This window comes from Xyrauchen texanus, chromosome 45 (genome assembly GCF_025860055.1).
Source record: "Xyrauchen texanus isolate HMW12.3.18 chromosome 45, RBS_HiC_50CHRs, whole genome shotgun sequence".
In the NCBI taxonomy this organism is placed as follows: Eukaryota; Metazoa; Chordata; class Actinopteri; order Cypriniformes; family Catostomidae; genus Xyrauchen; species Xyrauchen texanus.
The window spans coordinates 18,503,149-18,524,527 of NC_068320.1; the positions used below are offsets into that span (position 1 = coordinate 18,503,149).

A 21,379-nucleotide genomic window follows, 5' to 3' on the forward strand; every position below is an offset into this window, starting at 1 on the left:
ACATGACGCCTGACAACATTCGCTTCAAGCAAATGATCCGGCAAATGATCGACTCTAAATGTCACATATTCATCAATCTTCAAACACAACCGAGACACACTGCGATCAAGTGCAGGAATCAGTACGACACGCGACTCACCTGTAAGTAAATTTCCGCTTATGCAAAGTGTATTTCTACTGTAAAATTACTAGCACGCATTCTGCAGCTGTCTTTAGCTTGCACGTTTATATTTAAATGTAAAATGTATCCAATCAGAATGTATTCCTTGATGCTTACAAGCGAAGCGTTTCAGGATTTCTACAGAAACCTCAACAGTGCAAGTGATAGACGTCTAATCTCAGATTGTCAGATTCATCAGCCAATCAGATTGATTGATTTGTTCTTGATGGGCGTGGTCTTTAGATATGTCACGGTCTGTTTTTTTTTTTAATTATTATTATGCTCGCATATAAATATACAATATAAATATACAATTTGAAGAACACACACACCACAGCAACAACATTCAACAGCAAGGGGATTAAACAGAGATAAGTGATACAGAGACATATGGGGAGGAAATACCATTAATTGAAGAAAAATAAATCATCACAAGCACACAGAGCCAAACAAGGCATAATAAAGGCACGGGGTCATACAACACAACAAGATATATAAAGATACCAAGATTCAAGCATATATTCCAAGTTTTTATAGCTTTTATGTTTGATATAAATTCCAACAACTCTTTGGAAATGAGAGAAAATGGGTTTGATTTTGAGCACTATACATTTATGAATGAAGTACATGGCAAGTATTAAAATTACATTTCATAAGAAATATGCTTCATGTTGTTTCTTAAAAACAGTAAACACAAACATTTAATTTCTCCCCTTTTCGGAATGCCCAATTCTTAATGCACTCTAAATCCTTGTGGTGGCGTAATGCCTCAATCCGGGTGGTGGAGGACGAATCTCAGTTGCCTCCGGGTCTAAAACGTCAATCCGCGCATTTTATCATGCATTGAGCTCGTTACCGCGGAGACCTAGCTCGCGTGGAGACTTCACGCTATCAGACGCAATTTTCCGCAGCATACACGCACTACTCACCACGAGAGATTGAGAACCACATTATAGCGACCACGAGGAGGTTACCCCATGTGCACCCTCCCTAGCAACTGGGCCAATTTAGTTGCTTAGGAGACCTGGCTGGAGTTACTCAGCATGCCCTGGATTCGAACTTGTGATTCCAGGGGTGATAATCAGTGTCTTTGCTTGCTGAAATACCCAGCCCCCCCCCTCAAAAATTACATTCTTAAACTAAAGTTGAAAATCTTTATGGATAAAATTACTAATTTGGATATGCCCAGTGAAAGTTTATTTGTTTCACCACAGATGGAAGAGAGTCTCAGTTTGTGAATCACAAGTAGTGCAGTTCATATCAATATTCATTTTAAACATTGATACTATCAAATTTTTTACTGGATATTATCAATGAAATTTCCTTTACCTTATTTATTAACAGAAATGTATTAGGAAGTGTCCAAACCCTCTTTCACAAAATATTTTTTATAGACCTATTCCATGTTACAATTGCCTGAGGAGTGTAAACATAGTCGTTTTTGAATCGGGCATGGCTATTTCTAATGTTTTTGAGATTGGGAGATTTTAAACTAATTTGACCTACTAATGTATCAGCTGGATCTGGAAGAAAATGGATAGATAGACTTATAACTTTTAAACAACATAATAAACGCAGTTGGAATAGTATTGAACACAATTGCAAACTCTTTCAGCGTGAGTGACAGAGATTTTATAGTGGCAGAGAAATTCTTGATATGTGAATAAATGACCTTCCTTATTGAATAACTGTCTTACAATATTAATGCCATTTTTAAACCATGTTTAAAAAAAACAAAGACTTTAGTTTGTAACATATATCCTTATTATTCCATAGCTAGTCAGAGAAAAAATAAGCTTGAAAACAATAGACCATGCTAAAAGAGCATCTGGTATGATGTTCCAAATAATGGTTGAATTTCTTATGGTATTTTCTTAACCAATTAAATTTGGAAGTATATTCTACAATATATCTATTTGTAAAGTCTACAAAGTTAAGAATGTTAAGATATTATTTATATATATATATATATATATATATATATATATTATACATACATTAAAATAAAAAAACATACACATACCTGCAAAGGAACACATTACACCTCACCAGTGGTATAACCAAATTCATTCCACACTACATTTCTCGTAGTGTTTCAGAAATCAGTCACTTTTTTGTTTTGAGTGATTTGAGAAATGCCTCAACTTCAATTTAAAATGTGGGACAGTAGGCTGCCAGTTAGAAAACTTTTGCTTATGGCAAAATAAAAAAGTTAATAATATACTCCATTGAATTGTTGGAAGTGTTGCTATAGTAGCAAAATAAGATTGGATGTAATTTCAGGGGGCTTTTTAAAAATTGTAATTTCAGAGTTGTTTCACACTGAAAAGATACATTAACATTTCTTCCTCACATCCACAAAATGAGCTGGTGCTGTCAACATCTGCATATTTAGACACTGTATGATTCACAGCATATATATTATGCAAAATCTTAAAGTGGATTTCTTTGGTCTTATTGGGAATGCAGTACTTATGAGGCAACAACCATGCTTTCTTCCAGTCTATACACTCAATCAAAGATGCCAAATGGCATTTACCTTTAGGAACAATGCGGTTTTTACATTGGAAAATTTGGCGAATACGCTTATTAAAAGTTTTGTTAAATATATTTATTCAAAAATCAAAGCAAACTCTTTTGTCACCCTGACCAAACATTAAGTGACTCTTCACAAGTTGAATAAGGCCAGTAGTAATGGCTGTAAGCACAGCATGTATGGGGAAGTCACAAACCATCATGACGTGTTCATAAGACAAGACATTACCAGATCTATCAAAAACCAAAAATATTCCATTTATATTCCTATTGAATCATGTTGTAATTCTAATGTATTCCTTATAGTTATATCTGAGTTGTTCCACAAGTGGTGGTCCTATATGGAGAAAAACCCCTGCAAGAAACCCCTGCTGATGAAGTTTAGCAGCAGCTTATATTAAGTAATTATATTATATTACAAAAGGGAGGCAAACAATTTTGTTAAAGATATGATTAGGGATAAAAAAAAAAAAAACATATAGAATTATGATTGGTTAAAAACATTTTAAGCCAGTTAATCTTAAAGATGTTTAAATTTTGAAAATCTAACACTTTCAAGTCCTTTTCTACTATTTGAAAGCGCTGCTTTTTTTATGAGGTTTGTTTTTCCAGTTGAAGTTTACAAAAAATGGTTAATTCCTTTGGATGTTCAATCATTAACAAAATGAGAAAGTGAAGGATATACAAAATGAGATAGTCCTTCCACTTTGGATAAAAGAACTCCACCATATATGGAAAGGTCCCTTTGGAGCCAGAAGTTCAGTGCTTTGGGGTTTTTTGAACTCTGCAAGAAAAATTAAGCTGTTGTCTAGCTCCTAATATTTTGTGAAATAAATATCCAGATACTTTACAGTGTCTTTCACAGAAATACCTCCAATTAAAGAATTGTCACTTTTATGCAGTGACATTATCACTATTGGACATATTCAGTTTCAACCCCGAAGCACATGAAAACTGTTAAATTAAATCAATAGCTTTGGATAGTTTACTTTTATCCTTTAAGAAAAGAGTGGTGTCACCAGCCATCTGGGAGATTTTAGTTTCCCTCTCAAAAATAGAGATGCCTTCCAAGCTATGTTTGTGGATAATACTTAATGATAATAGCTCTGTAACTAAAATAAATAAGAATGGTGAGATTAATAAATTAATTAAGACACAGCTGCTAATTTCCCTATAAAATATCTCAATGATTCAAAAACATTGGATTTGGTGACTATTTTGTTAGTTAGACTGCAAAAGAAATCCATGCTCAACAGTGTCAAAAGCTTTATAAAAATCGAAGAAAAGAATAATAGCTTTAGAATGCACAAAATCTGCATTGTCTAATAGATTTAAGATAAGTCTTATGTTATCACTAATGTGCCTACTCTTTACAAACCAGATTGTGTCTCTGCAACAATGTGACTAAGTTTGACCCTTAGCCTATTTGCAAACACCAAGGCCAAGATTTTATGTTAAAATAAAAACCATCTGGGCATTTATAAAGTAGCCTACTTCCTTCAATTTGGAAGTAATTTGAGAAAAAGGTGCTTTGTTAGCAGAACGGGAATCACAGCCATACACATTACAGTAATAAAAGTTGAATTGTCTTGCTTAAGCGACATAATGATCCATCTACCTTTATTTGAAAGCATTACCTCCAGAATTTGCCCCTTAAATTTGTGTAAAAAAATGGAAACTCCAGCGGAGTGATTAGAGCCATGGTTACAGTAAATTGCATTCCCCCGTTGACTTTTCCAGAATAAAACATCCAAATCACATTAATGTGTTTCTTGAAGAAAAATTAAGTCAGTCTCACAGCTCTTACATAGTAAAAAAAAAAAATATATATATATATATTTTTACCACAGCACACATACCCCTTACATTTAAACACATAACAGAAAATAAAATAAACCTAAAATCCATAACTTAAGAAAAAATATGTAAATATTACCAACACAAATGAGAAAGCTGTAAGTAAGATCTACCTTAGAAAGAGGAGTGAAAATCTATCAAAAACTAATTTAAAATGTCTTATTTTCTTGGCCAAATTTGGCACTACACATTCTAGCTGAGCCAATTGAGAAATCAGTCAATGGCCAAATATAAGACAATCATTTACTGGTCAAAAAATAAATAAAATAGCAGAATATCTTCCTAAATGAAGGATATATCCTGGTCAAGGCATACAAGATGGCCTTGAGTGACACAAACACGCTTTAAGTTATATACGTAATTCGAGATCCTTATGGATTTAAAAACCAGAGATGTTCTGCATGATCGTGAGATTGTTTCATTGAAGTTTTTGGCTTTCCTGCGTGGACGTGTTTTTAAAAAATGTCAGTTGGTATTATTTGTTGTCTGCGACAACAAGAATAAGAATAACAAACTACCTTTAATGAGTAGTTGTTGCATTGCACGAACAGAAGAATGAGATTCATAAGAATCTGTCACTTTTATTCAATTTTCAAAGTAGAATAGTTAGAAATGGAAATTATAGACTACTGTATTAATGTTAGTTAATAGATATTTTTATGTTGTGGGAAGCTCTGTTCTTCTGCTACTTCCTGCTATATCTGATCCAAGGTGAATAGAACACAGAAGAGTTCAAATGTGACAAAGACACTTAAAATGTTCAGATTTAAAACTGTTATTGTTACAGTCAGACAGTAGTAAACTAAATATGTTACAATCTGAGAATAATTTACTGAGCTAGCTTCAGCTTTGAAATCTCATTTCATAGCAGGTGTTCAGTTAAAGTGTTTGTTCAATCTTGTTTTGTCTTTGGGAACATCTGGGATCCACTGAACTAGCAATAGTGTCATTGGACTCAGGCTCCTGGGCTTTAGTTTCTCAGACAAACCAATACGATGGAAGCTATACAGTCATTTCAAGTAAGTTCCTTCAACTTTTTTTTAAATCTTAGTCTTTGCGAGATATTGTCATTGTCATCTATAATTTATTTTCTGTCTAAATTATTATTTCTGTTCTACAAACCTCCCCCCTCATGGTGACATTGTGCTCTTCTTTAGCACACTGGTGTGATTAGGCATTCATTTAGGTCTGTCAGAGGATCAACACGCTGTCAAATGACTACAGCGACACTGTAGCTTTTGACTGACTGTGCAGGTGAACGTCTGCTAAAGGGTCATTAAGCTCTCTTTGCATCATTCATCTTCTCATGGTCTTTGTAGACAAGTGTGTTAGAGATCAGGGGATGCGAATCACCAACCTAAACAGTTCAGCAGGTGAAATACTTTTTTTCTGGAGAGTGTAATCTTCACTGAAGTCTTAAAAAAACTGTTCTAGATGATAAAATACAGACAGACTTAACTATGTTGTTGGTTAAGACAGAGTAACATAGTTTGGAGCTTAATGCTCCTGTCAATATGATCTGGATGATTCTTGCATGCAGTTAAACAATGGAGTGACCATAAGAGGACTAGACACATCACCATTAACGGCCTCGGCCTCTTAAATGGAGGTATATTTATTTTTCAAAATGTGTTTTTTATTTTAACAAAAGTGCAAAAGTTGATTTTTAGTTCTATTGAGACTTTGAAATGTAAGATTATAGGATATGTTTGTTCTCATTCTTTAAAGGTAAATTACCAGAGACTCATTAGTCAGAATTCCTGCAGAAATGGATTGGGATACAGACACTTCATGAAGGCACATTTGTTTTCTTTTTGAAATAAATGAGAATACTTCTCTCTTTTCTTTGTCATTTACAGGCGCTGAAGGATTCATAAACCTCCAGCTCCTCTCTAGAGGGTGAGTGGAGCATCTGAGATGGTAGTGGTATATACCGGAGTATTCATAAGTGCTGTTTCAACTGTTTATCATACTTTACATTCATAAATCTTTCATTGTGTCACTAACATACAGTATTTATCTCTGGCCTAAAGATTTATATTAATGTATGATTCAATTTAAAAGTTCATTCCAGAATTAAGAGGTTGTAGAATGATCTGTGTTTATACATTTCTTTACCCTTCAGAAAAAAACAAAAATGATCTGATTCGAACTAAGACTTCTGGAGACAAAAGGTGAAAGTGTATCCACTGGGCCAGAGTTTGGCAGTGTGTTCCTGGGGGGTGTGCACGTTGGTACAAATCCATTCTCGATGAACATGCCAGTCTTCATCCGCATCTGGAGGATCCCACAGTCCCCATCAACTCATGCTGAGCTAAAGTTTTATACGAGGACTGGAGGAGGTACCTAGAACTCCGTTTAGTCACAAGAATCAAGCTTTTACAGGGAAAACATGAACATCATGCATTCTGAAATGAATATTTTGGAACATTGCCCCAAATAAGCTGTGGAACAAAGCGGGTGACAAATATACCAATTTATTTATTAACAAGCCATAAAGTATGTCAGTCATGTGTTAAAATATGAAATGGTGACTCTTATGCGGAAATGTAAAATGCCATAATACATAACTTGTGATTGAACCTTCCAATTTCCAGTCCAGAATTTAAAGCACAAAACAACATTCTCGTCATGACATATAGCTTGGTTTAAGAGCTTTAAAAGATAATCAGCACTTCAAAGACATTGCGCTCTGACTTCCTATCTAACAGATGACAAATACAGTTACCTTATAAAAAAAGTAGCCATTGTCAATTGACAGTCAAAATGAACATGCATCTTTTTATTGACATAAACGCTTAAAACAGTACACAGTACATGGTTTTCACTGATATGGTCATGGAATAACAATATCAATAGTATGCCGGCAAAATGAAAATCCCCCCAATAAACATAATTGAAAAAGAATCAAAACATTAAAAAAAATCACCACAAAAATGTAGAGTATAAAAATGTTTGGCCTTTGTCACGTGTAGCCTTTGGTTTTAGCTTGGTGCAAACACTGTTTGAATTACGGTATATGCCGCAGATCCTATAAATGGACAAATAAATAACATTTCATGACCATATTATATACTATTTGTTGGGGTTACTGTGTTTTGGTTGAATGTGTGTAATACTGAAGTATAGGCAACTTGAAGAGCCAGTTGAATTCATTTTGATTTGAGCTTAATGCCTGGCCCTTAACTTTGCTGGAGGCTTGAAACGCATTGGGATATTTCACTGCTTAAAAAGGCATATGTGATGACTGACAGGTTTACACATTTTAGTCATCTGTGGCACTTGCTTTAGGTGGATGAGAGGATATTTCCCTGAAGAACGCCTCCTCTTTCAGCATGCTCTGGAGAACACAGAAGATAGAAATCAAATTTAAGAACAATGAACATGTTCAATATTTTCAGAGAGCATCTGATGATGACTTACAGTCAGGTTGTCGAGTCCCTCTGAGAAGGTGCCAATCTGTCGCACTGTGCCCTCAGAGTCCTCCATCTGCAAAGTGACATCATTGTTGAACAATCAAACAGAATTATGTTAATTTAATATGGTAATTGAACAAACTATTTTTCAGGACACTGTATTTTAAAAAGATCATTTTGTTAAAATCCAAATAACTTTACAGATCTTTATCTCTATCCCATTGAGCATGCCTGGGACCTGTTGGATTGGAGGGTAAGGGCTAGGGCCATTCCCCCCTGCAAGTGCCTTGGTGGAAGAGTGGGGTAACATCTCACAGCAAAAACTGGCAAATCTGGTACAGTCCACGAGGAAGAGATGCACTGCAGTACTTAATGCAACTGGTGGCCACACCAGATACAGACTCTTACTTTTTATTTTGACCCCCCCTTTGTTCAGGGACACATTATTCCATTTCTGTTGGTCACATGTCTGTGAAACTTGTTCAGTTTATGTCTTAGCTGTTGAATCTTTTTATGTTCATACAAATATTTACACATTACATTTTCAAAAAAAAGAAAAAAAAGTGAAAGTGAGAGGATGTTTATTTTTTGCTGAGTTTATATGTAAAAGGCTGCAACTGAAAGTAGAGTTCCACTATGATTAACCATTTTAGCTACATTGCCATTGTCCATGGTGTTGCCTGTACCTGCTCCAGCTTATCCAAGCTGTCCTCATATATGCAAAGGCCTTGGAAACTGCTGCTCTGAGGCATCTGCACATCCATGGGGCAAACATACTCCTCAATCTCCTCCTGCCGTTTCCGCCTCAACGTCCCGAAACCTCCAAATGACAGACGCCTTGGCTAAAAGCAGGAGGGGAAGGAAGAGGACAGGTTATAGAACAGCACGCTGTTATAAAAGCTATACAAGTGATGTTAATAGACAACGAGTCAACTTTGAGAGCTGCTGCGTACCTTAACTTTGGCTGTGGCTGTGAGGACCGCGTAATCTGGGTTTTCAAGATACTCCTGTTTCAACCTCTGTGCCTCTGAACCAATCAGAAGATGGAAATGGGTTGCAAGGTGACGCCTCAAAAGAGTCTTATTTGGCGGGATGTTGAGAAGCAAGGCCATGGTCTCAACATTGAAACGAGGCTCTAAAACCTGCGAGGAAAAGTAAACACAGAATGAAGAAGCACAAACATGCTTAAATGCTCCCAGATACTGTCCTTTCCCACTTTGTTATATTCTCATTTTATATACCATAAGGCCTCCGTGGACTCCACTTCCTCTCAGGTTGGGTGCGTACTCTGCCAGATCCACTGAGCGAAGCCACTCCATTACTCTGTGATTGGTCCATTGACAGATTTCTGCAGGTGTCACGTTATTCTAGTCAGAGGACATTAAATACAGAAATAAATCATAGACGTACTCTAAACGAATGTTGCAAAGTGTGTCGGTGGCATGGCAGGGTGAGCTACCTCTGTCGGTCTGCGGCGGAGGCAGTTGGGATCGTAGCGGTTGATGCGTAGCAATTGGATGGCCCTCTTAATACTGAGGTGGTGGAGCACACTGCCCACTTTCAGACCCAACAAGTCATCCTAAACAACAATATGTTATGTTTAAACCTGAATTTTACTCAACAAAAAATGTATTTGACTCAAATAACACTTACCACAGTCATAAAGTGAAGCATACGCCCGTCCACCCGGCCCTCATCAAACTGAGACTTATACTGAGGCAGACCAATATCATCCAGCCATCCTTTGAGATAATTAGACATATTATTTTGTATTTTCATTACAGATTAACAACTAATTTTATCTGTAATCTTGGAAATACTACTACCAAATCTTCAGTTTCAAATCAAATGAAACAATTCTAATTATGTTGAGACATTTGTTTTTTCCATGAGGTTGATTCTACAAATGTTTTATTATTTACACCAAATCAGCAACAATTATAATGGTTGTTTCTGTCCACATACATGGTTTTATTCTGTATCATGTATAAAAAAAAAAAAGGTCTCTCTATCTGACCGTAAACATGTAATTTCTTGCTACTGTGCCTTTAAGACTTCTATGTAACAACCTCTTTGCATGTCAAATTAAAAACAGCACTTCACTAAACTGTAACATTTACTTTCTGGTTTGTGGTCAGATCCAATTTGTTTTGGAATAATATCCATCCTACTGCTTATTATGTTGGCTTGAAAAAAGCCAACAATATTGTTTAGGGTTTTTACAAAATCTAGAAAAAAAAAAATAAAATAAATAAAAAGATTAACTGCAACTCCTCCTAGAGCTTTCAAGCTACTACCAAAAAACTTGGCACAGACCTACAGACTGTTCTGACTTGGTGTGCTATATCTTTTCATACTGATCAGAATTATGGTTTTCACACAGCAATAATCAAAAATATTAAACAATCCCATTTTGCATTGGCAATGTTAAGACGGGCCAAGACTATTTAAGCTACAAAATACAAAAGTAAACAAATCTATCTATCATTATAGCCAATTGTGTGGCAGCAGTGCAATGCATAATATCATGCAGATAAGTTTCAGGAGCTTCAGTTAATGGTCACATCAACAATCAGAATGGGGGAAAAAATGTGAACTCTGTGATTTGGACCGTGGCATGATTGTTGGTACCAGACGGGCTGGTTTGAGTATTTCTGTAACTGCTGATCTCCTGGGATTTTCACACACAACAGTCTGTAGTTTACTAAGAATGGTGCCAAAAACAAAAAACGTCCAGTGAGCGGCATTTCAGCGGAGTGAGGTCAACAGAGAATGCCCAGACTGGTTTGAGCTGACAGAAAGGCTACAGTAACTCCGATAACCACTCTGTACAATTGTAGTTAGCAGAATAGCATCTCAGAATGCACAACATGTTGAATCTTGAGGAGGATGGGCTACAACAGCAGAAGACCACATTGGGCACTTTATTAGGTCCATAGTGTTACTAATAAAGTGCTCAGTGAGTGTATATTCATCTGACTTACATTAGCAAGGTCTGGAGGTTTGGAATGAGCTTAATTATGCAGCTTAGTCTTAAAATGTCCTTCCTAGTCCAAAAATATATTTGAGTTCTCTAAAGTTACAGTGTGTTTCATAGTACATTGAACTCATCACAAAATAGCAAGGAACATTTGATTTCTCATTATTATAAATCACTTTAACCTTGAAAAGTAAAAGATGACTGATTGGCGTCACTTACGGGTAACCCAGTTATAGTCCAGTTTACCCATGGCATCCTCCTCTGAGCCCAGCGCCTGAAGAGCCAGTTGCAGTTTCTTTCTGTGTAAAGGGTGTCTGATGCCCAATTCCTGAGGTACAAAGAGTTATATCTTATAGCATACACAAAGAGTAACAACAAAAAACCTTGGAAAATTCTTAGACAAGTTGGATATGAAAATGAGATCTGTTAGACTAATTTGAAAACGTGGGGCTGTATAGGAGACCTTTTCCAAGTCGTTCTGCGATGCCTTCAATAAGGTCTGTCCGGAGCGGATCCATTGCTGCGCCTGGTTTACATACAACCCCAGCCCCTGCTCCTGCAGCCACTCGCACACCTGCTGTTTATTCCAGCACGCAAATGGGTTGTCCAACTCACTTAGAGAAATATTAACAATATTAAATGTAAAACGGTCTCAAAACAAACAACCAAACAAATGTAAAAATACATACTTGTTGCGCCGCTGCTGGTCACGTGACCAGCCCAGTCTGGGTCCCGCTGTAGCTCGAACTCCACCTCTCTTAAACTCTAACTCTGGCAGAATCCTCCAAATCAGAGGAGGTGGACTCACTTCTCTTCATCCTGATAGAGGGATCATACACATGCACAACAACAGTTACTGTCTTTACTTTAATAATCTTTACAGGTTCTTGTAAAATAGAACATAAACATTATTAGAAATGGAGGTTAAAAACAGAAAAGACCTTCCAAAGAACTTCATGATCCCCTTTGATTTCTTCTTCCCTTCAGGGGAGAGTGTCTCTAATGCTTTTGGCTTGCTGGATGGTGCTCCAGCTAAGTCCAAGTGCTCAGTCCCCTTCTGTCCCCCCTCAACTGCCAACATTCAAACAATAATCCATTAATAATAAGCCATATTTTTTCCCCTTTAGAGATCAATAAACAATAGTTCATATTTTTGCCCTTGCCCTATTTTTACTGGTTACTTTTTTATTTTGTTTAGCAACATATGTGTAAGTGCGACAAATATATATTTTATTAAAATATATTATTGCTTTTTCCAAACATAATATTACAACAAATAATTGTATTATTAACATGTAAAATACATTGTTTTCCTCATTTACAGTTATAATGTTACTTCATGACAGCTATAAGCTTCATAAAACACAAATTTAAATTTTCCACAATATTTTTTATTTACTAACACATCACTTTAGTAAGTTAGAAACATTTGCAAGTCATAAACACACGTACATGCTCAACAAATGCAAGCCCAATCCCTTCTTGTAACTTGTTCAAGAATTACAGGTAGTGTTTGGCTGAACTCACCTAGGTTGGGGGCGCTGCTTGTCATCTTGTTTCCTCTGATCTTGAAAAAGCCACGCCCAAAAGAGGAGCGCATTTTCTTTGTGCCAAAACTCTCACTCCCTCCTGAGGTGGGCTGAGAGGGGGAGATGGATGGGGAGCCTCCATTTTTACTTGTTTCATACTAAAATATTGCAACCAACAGGTTAAGATCTTTGTTAATACAAAAAAATACAATATCTTTACCAAATAATATCTCTAGATATGACATGCTACAGATCAATTACTGAGGACCATAACAAATCTACATATGTAATGAATCAGATTGTAAGCAATCATAATTCTTGTGCAAGTTCAATGTAGCCTTGTGGCTGATTTATTGTATATTTAAATTTTTGCTGAAATAACTTGACCAACGAATTATTTGCGATGAAGTCAAGTATTGAGATGCTGTTAGGGCCTATACCTGTAGGGGGAGCCACGGTTCTTATAACACTAAGCTTGCAAGGACATTTTTCAACAACAGGAGGTGCCAGAGAGATGACTATTTAATTCTCCATGTAGCATACCAGAAGAAATACTGTATATGAGACAAAATATTTAGTATTGAATTTAGTACCTCATTACTGCTTTCCAAACGAGGCCTTTCTGGCTGCTTTACAGAGACACTGAAAAAGCAATATAAAAATTGTAATCATATAAATAATCTGTCAACAAAAAAATAGGAAAATACAGGAAAAAGAAATACATGTATATATTTGAAACACTTTTTTATTTATTTAAATGCCACATCAATGGCATTCTACTAGAGTCTGTATATAATTGAGGAGGTGTCTTCAACAGGGAATCCACCAATTATTCTTTGATCTCAAACTAATTTGTGAAAAATAAGAGTTACATTCATGTAACTATTTTATACAATTTATAAAGTACAGCACTCCTTTGTATTTAATGTGTATACTGTACTGGAACAGCTTGAAACACACTTTTATACATACAAAACTATTTACACCAGGATGAGGTATAGCCTCATGTCCACAGCAAGTCAACAGACCTCTCTGTATCTCTTTGTGCATGGGGTCCAAGTGTGGTCACAGATGCAGGTTTGGGTGCGGTCACACTGGTGAGGTCAACTTCTGGAAGGAGTTCTGTGCATGGAATAAGGTGAGGCTGTGAGAGAGAGAGAGAGAGAGAGAGAGAGAGAGAGAGAGAGAGAGAACACTGATGAACCAAGTATCCAAGTTCAACAAGAAAAAAGCCAAAAAATGAATAAAAACAGGAACATTTAAAAAAAACTATTTCCTCTGATGAGTCAAATTTTATGAACAAGAGCAGCAGCCAGTGACCAGTTTAAAATAACCTAACAAACTACAGGATACTGCTCCCAAACAAAAACAGAGACATTCCCAGTCAAAAAGGTTATTTTCAAGTTATTCTCAGTTAGCCCATCACAATGATAGTATTGCAAGGAAGAGTGTCTAACGGAAGTTTGAGGAACATCCTGTGTACATAACAGTGTGTGTATTAGACAGCAGAGATCCTTCATACTTCATCAGTTTCCTCTGTGCCTCCCGTGGAGATGTTCCCAGTATCGGTGTTTGTTGTGGCTGTCCCTTCACACAGCCCCTCCATTGCATCCTCGTCGCTGGGTTTGTCTGAGAAAACAGCACAAATTTACTCATTAAACAGGAATACATCCAAATTATTGCACAGAGGAGAAACAGGAGAAACTTCAAATTTACTCTATTAGATGACTTGAGATCAAATTGAATTAATATCAGAAGAAATCCTAATACTAACAAAGTCAGCTAAATTATCTTCATCACTCTCAGCTACAGAGCTACATTGGTTTCATGACAGTGTTTGGGAGTAGTGACAGATGAATTTATCGGCCAGGCCAATTAATCAGACGATATTTGGCCAGTTGAGAGTAGTGGTATACCGGCCAGGCCGATTAATCTGCCGATATTCGGCCAGTTGAGAGTAGTGATATACTGATATATCGGCCAGGCCGATTAATATGCCGATATTCTGTCAGTTGAGAGTAGTGATAGAACAATATATCAGCCAGGCCAATTAAATTGGACGATATTTGGCCATTTTTCTATTATCGGCAGATAACAGTATTATGTTTATCGACATATTGGCCATCCTGCTCTCTAGATATCAGTATCAACATTGGCCATTGAAAAACCCATATCGGTCGACCACTAGTTGAAAGACCCCTCAAAATGTCACTAAAGTGATGGAATTACATAAAAGTAAGCTTTGGAAACCTCACCTTTAGATATTTGCATGGACATCCCCATATCCTGAACTCTCTTGTAATGCATCAAGGACTGCTGCAGCTCTTTAATCTTAAGATCCTAATAAGAAAATTCAGATTCAAATTCAACATTTTATTGGTCCTTGACGTTGCAAAAACACAAGTGGTTATATACAAATTATAAATTTGAAGCAAGAGAAGAGATTCTAAACTACTCTCTGTAATGTAACCCATATATTGGCAGGTGTGTGGTGCGATTCAATTTTACCACAGCAATACCTTCTCATCGTTAGCTGCCTTTAAAGATGCAACAGTACTCCTCATTCTCTGCACTTCAATATCTGCACACACAAAAAACAACTCATGAATCTCCAGAAATAACACCTTATAGCACACAATCATAAACATGTTTGCAAAGCCTTTCTTCATCCCACTATGTCTCAGGAATAACTAAAATAAATGCCCCAGAAATGGCACAGTTATTAACAGTGTCATATAGGAAGTAAAGATGATCTGCAATGTAGAATAAATGTTGAGATAATTAATGTTTATAGTGTTTACGGGCTAAAATCAGGTTACAGTAAATCAAAAACTTGACATGTCTAGACACGCACTATAGAAACCTTCACACTTCATGCATTCCAACACAATGTTTTTCTTGAGCTACAGTATGTTGGGAGAAAGTAGAGAGCCCTTTATCGCACTAAAATGTTTTTGTTCTGTGTCATCCACTTACAGTACACAACCTCTGCTGCGAATGGAATTAATAGCTGCAAGCTTAATAAATATGTGTTATATAAACACACATTTTTATATAAATAGTGCATATGAATGTATGAGTTCCATCTAAAATTTCAAATGAATGTGATTACAACATTGAATGATTATTCACTGTTGAACCCCCATGCTGCATGTTGTATAGCCACATCATGTTCACACATCAGTACCTTTCTCTCTGCTTTGTGACTGCTCCGGGGTCATGGCCTCCAGTTGGGCCTGATCCTTAAGTCTTTTAAGTGACTGCTCTCTCTCCTCTAACTGTTTCTGTAGTGCTATCAGCTGTTCCTGAAAAATTCAAACAACATTCATGTACATTATCATATTGCGCATTTATGGCAGCCTTTATATGAATCACAGAAAATACCTAAACTATTGCCCCAAGTAGTATTTAATATACAATATTTAATCAAGTGGCATTTAATTTAAAGATAGCACAAGCACAATGTTCAAGCATTACATTTTACAAAGTTAGTAAAAACAAATGTATTTTGATACGGTGAAACTTTAAAAGTTAAAGTGAAGTTAGTTCTGAGAAAAGCTAGCATTGTTTATTTGCAGATGCCACATCTTTTAGTATTTTGTGTTGTTATCTAATGCAATGAAATCCATACATTTTAAGTGTGGCTTAATAGTCCAAAAACTATTCTGGCCACAGTAGTGATTGGGATGCAAAGAAAAGAATGGGTCATATATTAAGTAGTATGAATGAATGCGGTTCAAGAACTCAATGAGAAAACTACATTAAATTAAAACAAAAACGTAGACATCAAGAAATCCATACAGAGAGGCAGGGCACAGTAATGTCAAGAAATAACCCCCTTCCTGACATGATTTTACACAAGGAATCTATCCAGCCTTGAGCATGAGAATAAAATCATTAGCTTTACACATTTCAATAGTTAGCCATGAAGGATGAATGAACTACACAGGGACACAACATGGGGATTTTGGTGAGCTACAATGATTCATACACTAATGTTTGCCATTACACTTCAGTGCTGTTAATCTTGTGTTGTGTAAGTATCACCTCACCATGAAGCACTCTTACATTGGTAGAGTTATGATTTCTCTCATACTCCTGTCTCTCATCTTCCATGCTTGTCAACTTGAGACTCATGTCTTTCACCTCCTGATAAAGACCCTGAGGAGACAGACCATGTTATCTATGGGTCAAAGGGTCAAGACTGCAAACGAGAATAAATGTGTAAGAAATGGATGAAAAATATACACATTTGGTGTACAATGTGCAAATTGATACGCTAAAAGATTCTACACGGTAAAAAATAAAAGGGAGTTTTTTTTTTTTTAAAGTTTCCCCGAAAGTTTGGCCGAACAGTCCCCAACTCAAACAAGTAGAGCAATGTTGTTTGAAAGCACCACAGAGCCAGTGTATACACTTTTCAGGGAAATACACCAAAGAATGGCTTACTTATATTTTTAATTGTCCTGTTCCTTAGAAAACCAGGGACTAAAAATGGTTCAAGGAGCGAAAACGAACAATTTTTTGCAGAATATAACCGAAAACAGGAACAAAGTGATTTTCAACTGTTGCGGAGTGAAATGTTATTTTTAAATGCTGGTAACCATAACCGGTTAATTCATTCTGATAATTTTTTCATGAAACCAAAGGCAAAGGGTTTAATCACAGTAATGTTTTGGAACTATACCACTTCATGTTGACCAAAAAAAATGAAACGTGCTTTGATCCAGAAGGAAACTTTTGTAGCACACCTTTCTTTGCCTAATTGTCAGTTGTAGATGTTGTATTATGGGAATGACTATGTATACTCACTACATATACATGCACGGCTAATGCAAATACAAGGAAAACATTAAAAGGTAAAAAGCATATTTCTCAGTTACATTTACATTTATGCATTTGGCAGATGCTTTTATCCAAAGCGAATTACAGAGCCCTTATTACAGGGACAATCCCCCCGGAGCAACCTGGAGTTAAGTGCCTTGCTCAAGGACACAATTGGTGTGGCTGTGGGGCTCGAACCAGCATCCTTCTGATTACCAGTTATGTGCTTAGACCACTACACCACCACCACTTGCATTGAAACAGTTATTTCCAAGTCTTCACTGAAGTCAGATATGCTGCAATAATACAGATTTTATGCTGCCGGGTTTTGACTGAGAAACAGATCTTTAATTAAAATTATACTTAACTGTTAATTAACTGTATGCTTGTTCTGATTTCTTTTTTTTCTATTTTTTTTTGCTTATTTTGGGCTTGTTTTTCCAGACCAGGATGCTTATTTCTCTTGAGAGATCTGGCAACAATGCAATTGGTATTTCACCCTCCCCTTAGCACAGAGTACTGTCATTTTAAAAAGACCTTATTAACTGTTCTTTTATATTGTTCTAACCGGTTACCCTTTGGAAAGGAGGCTGCGGAACTTCTGATCCATTTTGATCAAACAAACCAAAACGAAAAATATTTCAACAATAAAGTCCTTCAGCTTTAAGCTAACAATATATTATTACATGTAAAAATGAACAGAACGTGCCCTCTTCAATTCACATCAAAGACACCTATGGACATAAAAATTCACAGTATTTGCAAAAGTGTGCTCGTTACCTCACTTTCTCTGCAATCCTCCTCTGCAATGGCCAATTTTAGTTTCAAACTCGATACCTCCGTCAGCAATTCCAGTTTCTCAGTTTCTAAAGCACTCCTGCTAAGCAGCTCCTTCACAATACAAATAATGATAAAACATGGGACACCATGTTAAATGCAGCAGATTTATTTGATTAGAATAATATTCTGTTTTAGTTGAATATTTACTCACCCTCATGTCATTCTAAAGCCGTGTGATTTTATTTCGGTCATGACAAGCTGTTTAGCATAAAGTGAATAGGGACAGGGGCTATGGAGCTCCAAAAATGGGTAAAAACTTTTTTTTTTTTTTTTTTTTATGTAATCGGCAAATGTCATTGGTTCTTGCTTGTCTCGTCATCCAAGTCAACTTGATGCGATGCATTTTGGTGTCATATTTGTAAAAAATTGTGAATAAATTTATGGTCTGCTGCTAATGCAAAACCATTGTATGGCTGTATCTAAAATAGCATACAATTTGGGTGGACTATAGGGTTGTCAAAAGGGATGAGAAACAAAATTATAATTTTTCACTGAAATATTATTGAAATTCAATTTCTATTCAAATTATTAAGACATTATTTCAGGTAGGGGTCATTTAGGGTGTTCTAGTCATTGTTTATTCAGTTTCACCAGAATTTTGCGGGCACGCTTTCTTAATAACTGCAGCCCAAAATGACTGAATTTGCTGAGGATTTTCAAAAATATTGCAATGCATTTGCAGCGTGTTTTGTTGTTTTGCAGTAAAAACTCACAAATGATCAAAGTATACTTGTGTAATTTGTGGCAATGACAGTACTGTATAAGTGCAATTACCTAGAAATATTTTAGTGCATAATAACGGAATATAGTGTTGGCAAGCAAAAATAATACATGCACACAAATACCCTTAAAACCCATTATTCAATTAAAGAAACTTAATTGTTATATTAAAATGTTCTGCCTCAGACAATGCAAGTAAACTCTGGTAAGGTTAAAATAGTAGACCTAAAATTAAACCAAAGCTAAAAGCTAAAAGCTAAAATTTTAATTCAATAAAAGGAGGATTGCAGATTACTGCTTCACCTGATCACGATCATTTCATCTAACCACGATAATTTGAGATACCTGCAATTATTGAGAACTTTAAATTTCACATTACATTTCAGTGCGTGAAGATTAAACGCTGGCTGTGATGTGCATGCGCTGTCTCATGAGAGTTTAGACAAGGATTGATAGTATGTGCAATAGGATCAACTCTTTAGCATCCTGGCTCTTAACTATGGGACGTCATCATTTTGACCAAAATAGTTGTGGCCAATACGAGACTACGTGGAGCTGGGGGAATGGCAACAGTGCAGATGGATGCCTCAACTGTATTAAGCTTTCTTCGAGCATTTGTTTGGCCGCTGTCAAAAATGGAGAAATGCGATCGGATTACCTCAGATTCACAGAATATATATATATATATATAGCAGAGACTATACAAAATTGCAAGCTATTGCAAATAATGCAGAAAGTATTAGAAAGTAAGTACATTCTTGCGTTCACAAAATCCTGGAGGGATGAATTATTGCAAAGAACATACTGGCCATTAACAAAAGTGAGTAAAAGGAAAAAGATTTAGCCAGTGCATATTTTCAAATATTAAATAATAAAATAAAATAAGAAAACTAATATTTCAATAGATGTGTTGCACAGTAGCCTATTCCGGATCCACAGTACAACCACAGACTCAAGTATCAGAACGTTAGTGTTTTTCATTAATTAGAATTGTACGAACCCTCTTAATTCTTTGTGGTGTCAATTTAAAAGACAAAAATCAGCCTTTAAAACGCATCTCCAGAAGTTCTATTTATTTGATGCCCTGCATCTGTTTAAGCCCAAGAATGCGATCGGTCTAAACGGTCCATAATGTCATCAAAAATGCTTGTCACACATCCAAAATTGTAATGCTCATTTTAGCATTTGTATGTGCCTTTTATCGTAAATATGACAAATATTTGAATTTTTTCTCATTTTAATTTGACAGCATTTTTGTAATTAAAAAAAAAAACAAAAAAGAGAAGCCAAGAAAAGAGTGACCATTTTTACAACATGGCCCAAATACAGTGCATCATTGCCACTGGCTAAGAGGTCACACACCTGCTGAAGTAATTCTTCTGTTGCATTCAGTTTCATCTGGTGTTCCTCAAGGCACGTGTCTAGATCCCTTATTTTTTCTCCCTGAACCTCCACCTGGTCTGTCAGAACACTCACCTGAGACATGAGACATAAGGGAGAAAAATTAGTTTGTATTTTCTAAATGTCATACATCACACAGTGGCAGTATTCAGCCTCACAGCTAATAAGAGCACTATAAGAAATCCCATACAGTAAAGTCTGATCCTCGACATGTTTTTGACAACACACCTGGAGCACTAGACATTCTTTGTCACTTTCCAAGCGAGAGAGTCGCTCCTGATAGACCAAATTCTCTCCTGCAGATCCATGACCATTGGTCTGAAAACATAAACAGAATAAACAGCATAAACAGTGCTTGACATAGTTTTATTCTACATTAAACAAACACTAGCAGTCAAATGTTTGGACACACTTGACCGAATTGATGTTTTCCATGATCTTAAATACCTTTTAAATGCTTGAAATTAGTTTAAACAAATTATTTAAGATAGTCTTCTATATTAAAAATAAGCTAGTTTGATTTATTTGATTGTAATTGATTGATAACTGTACTATTATTCTAAAATGTTCAAAATAGTCATAATAAAAGGAGTAGGTGTGTCCAAATCTTTGACTGACACTTTTCCAAATAGACACATCAGATTTAAGTCAAAGGGTCAAAAACACTGCTTCTGCTTCTCACAGGCTCTAAACGGTCAACAAAACACAATTATATAAACAGGAGTACTTTCTGAAATGACCATATACAGGCAAATGCCGAAGGGACCTGAAAAAGAAATCACATGCTGCCGACTGAGTCATGTGACGTTTCCACACATCAAATTGTGGAATATGAGAAGCATGTGAGAGCCTAGTTGGTTTTCACATTGCAAGATTTTGATTACAAGTACTGGAAATTGCACAAAGCAAGTATTGCTTCAGGCCGAATATGGAAAAAGGGGCTGGAGAGCCGAAATGTGCCTAATCAAGATGAATTGTGGCTGGATTTAAGGATGGAAAATGCACAGGGAGAGAGACATGTCAGACACACACATTATAAAAAAAAAAGGTCTATGATATTTTTCCCTTCAGAGGAATTATGCAGAAATAATTATACTGCAAAGGAATTTTTCCATCA

At 36.1% G+C, this 21,379-nt stretch overlaps 1 long non-coding RNA gene and 1 pseudogene across 1 annotated transcript; one reads left to right on the plus strand and one right to left on the minus strand.

Annotated features, from left to right (window-relative positions):
- Positions 1–8,648, plus strand: LOC127637404 (uncharacterized). Its single transcript, XR_007969728.1, has 5 exons — positions 1–141; positions 5,491–5,571; positions 6,412–6,451; positions 6,678–6,894; positions 8,195–8,648. It is a non-coding gene; the product is annotated as an uncharacterized LOC127637404 (long non-coding RNA).
- The window catches only part of LOC127637390 (liprin-beta-1-like), a 25,948-nt pseudogene continuing 11,504 nt past the window's right edge, over positions 6,936–21,379 (minus strand).